General features: G+C 41.7%; 1 non-coding gene across 1 annotated transcript; it reads right to left on the bottom strand.

The window, feature by feature from the left end:
- Positions 1-585: 585 nt before the first annotated feature.
- Positions 586-689, bottom strand: LOC112717377 (small nucleolar RNA R71). Its single transcript, XR_003160628.1, has one exon. It is a non-coding gene; the product is annotated as a small nucleolar RNA R71 (small nucleolar RNA).
- Positions 690-3000: the final 2311 nt, after the last annotated feature.

Here is a 3000-nt window from a genome sequence, read left to right on the forward strand (position 1 = left end):
CTGTGACATAGAGGATTCCTCTTCTTTTCTTGTTTTCTTCTCTTTCATATGAGCAGTAACAAGGAAAAAGGCACTCTTGTTGAAATTGATCCTGAACCTGAAAGGACTCTGAAGAGAAAACTAAGAGAAGCTAAATTACAACAATCTAAAGGTAACCTTTCAGAAATATTAGAACAAGAGAAGGAGATGGCAGCCGAACCCAACAACAATAATGCAAGGAGAATGCTTGGTGACTTCACAAAACTAACGTCCAAATTTGATGGAAGAAGCATCTCCATTCCTGCCATTGGAGCCAATAATTTTGAGCTAAAACCTCAGCTAGTTGCCTTAATGCAACAAAACTGCAAGTTCTATGGACTTCCATTTGAAGATCCTTATTAGTTTTTAACTGAGTTCTTGCAGATCTGTGAAACTGTTAAGACGAATAGAGTAGATCCTGAAGTCTACAGGCTCATGCTTTTCCCTTTTGCTGTAAGAGACAGAGCTAGAATATGGTTGGATTCACAATCTAAGGATAGCCTGGACTCCTGGGAGAAGCTGGTCACGACCTTCTTGGATAAATTCTTTCCTCCTCAAAAGCTGAGCAAGCTTAGAGTGGATGTTCAGAACTTCAAACAAAAAGATGGTGAATCCCTCTATGAAGCTTGGGAAAGATACAAGCAGTTGACCAAAAGGTGTTCATCTGACATGTTTTCAGAATGGACCATATTAGATATATTCTATTATGGTCTATCTGAGTTTTCGAAAATGTCATTAGACCATTCTGCAGGTGGATCCATCCACCTAAAGAAAACACCTGTAGAAGCTCAAGAACTCATTGACATGGTTGCAAATAACCAATTCATGTACACTTCTGAGAGGAATTCCGTGAATAATGGGACACCTCAGAGGAAGGGAGTTCTTGAAATTGATGCTCTGAATACCATATTGGCTCAGAACAAAGTGTTGACTCAGCAAGTCAACATGATCTCTCAAAGTCTGAATGGATGGCAAAATGCATCCAACAGTACTAAAGAGGCAGCTTCTGAAGAAGCTTATGATCCTGAGAACCCTGCAATGGCAGAGGTTAATTACATGGGTGAACCTTATGGAAACACCTATAATTCATCATGGAGAAATCATCCAAATTTCTCATGGAAGGATCAACAAAAGCCTCAACAAGGCTTTAACAATGGTGGACGCAATAGGCTGAGCAATAGCAAGCCCTTTCCATCATCTTCTCAGCAACAGATAGAGAATTCTGAACAAAACACTTCTAATTTAGCCAATCTAGTTTCTGATCTGTCAAAAGCCACTTTTAGTTTCATGAGTGAAACAAGATCCTCCATCAGAAATCTGGAGGCACAAGTGGGCCAGCTGAGTAAGAAAGTCATTGAAACTCCTCCCAGTATTCTCCCAAGCAATACAGAAGAGAATCCAAAAGGAGAGTGCAAGGCCATTGATGTGATCAATATGGCCGAATGCACAAGGGAGGAGAAGGACGAAAATCCTAGTAAGGAAGACTTCCTAGGACGTCTCTCAAGCAAGAAGAAGTTTCCTATTAAGGATCCAAAGGAATCTGAGGCTCACATAGAGACCATAGAGATTCCATTAAATCTCCTTCTACCATTCATGAGCTCTGAAGACTGTTCTTCCTCTGAAGAGGATGAAGATATGACTGGAGAGCAAGTTGCTCAATATTTAGGAGCTATCATGAAGCTGAATGCCAAGTTGTTTGGTAATGAGACTTGGGAAAGTGAACCTCCCTTGCTCATTGGTGAACTAGACACCTGGATTCAGAAAATTTTACCTCAAAAGAGACAAGATCCTGGCAAGTTCTTAATACCTTGTACCATAGGCACCATGACCTTTGAAAAAGCTCTATGTGATCTGGGGTCAGGGATAAATCTTATGCCACTCTCTGTAATGGAGAAGCTGGGATCATTGAGGTACAACCTGCCTTGTTCTCATTACAATTGGCAGACAAGTCATTAAGACAAGCTTATAGAGTAGTAGAGGATGTGTTAGTAAAGGTTGAAGGCCTTTATATCCCTACTGATTTCATAATATTAGACACTGGGAAGGAAGAGGATGAATGCATCATCCTTGGAAGACCTTTCCTAGCTACAGCAGGAGCTGTGGTAGATGTCAACAGAGGTGAATTAGTCCTTCAATTGAATGGGGACTACCTGGTGTTTAAGGCACATGGCCATCCCTCTGTGACAAAAGAGAGTGAACACAAAGAGCTTCTCTCAGTTCAGAGTCAAGAAGAGCCCCCACAGTCAAACTCTAAGTTTGGTGTTGGGAGGCCACAACCAAACACTAAGTTTGGCGTTAAGACCCCATATCCAAACTCTAAGTTTGGTGTTGGGACTATACAACATTGACCTGATCACCTGTGAGGCTCCATGAGAGCCCACTGTCAAGCTAATGACATTAAAAGAGCGCTTGTTGGGAGGCAACCCAATTTTATTTATCTAATTTTTATTTTATTTTATTGTTATTTTGTGTTTTATTAGGTACATGATCATGTGGAGTCACGAAAAAAAATATAAAAATTAAAAACAGAATCAAAAACAACAGAAGAAAAATCACACCCTGGAGGAAGGACAGACTGGCGTTCAACGCCAGTAAGGAGCATCTGGCTGGCGTTCAACGCCAGAATAGAGCATGAATCTGGCGCTGAACGCCAGAAACAAGCAACATTCTGGCGTTTGAACGCCATGAATATGTCTTGAGAAAAGCTGGCACTGAACGACAGTAACAAGCATGGAATTGGCGTTCAACGCCAGAAACATGCTACACATGGGCGTTGAACGCCCAGAACATGCTACACATGGGCATTGAACGCCCAGAACGTGCATCACCTCGGCGTTTAAACGCCAGAATGGTATGCAAAGGCATTTTGCATGCCTATTTGGTGTAGGGATGTAATTCCTTGACACCTCAGGATCTGTAGACCCCACAGGATCTCCACCTAACATATTCCCACCTTACCTCCTAATCCTATAACACTCTTCC

The sequence above is a fragment of the Arachis hypogaea genome, chromosome 1, assembly GCF_003086295.3.
Source record: "Arachis hypogaea cultivar Tifrunner chromosome 1, arahy.Tifrunner.gnm2.J5K5, whole genome shotgun sequence".
Lineage (NCBI taxonomy): Eukaryota > Viridiplantae > Streptophyta > Magnoliopsida > Fabales > Fabaceae > Arachis > Arachis hypogaea.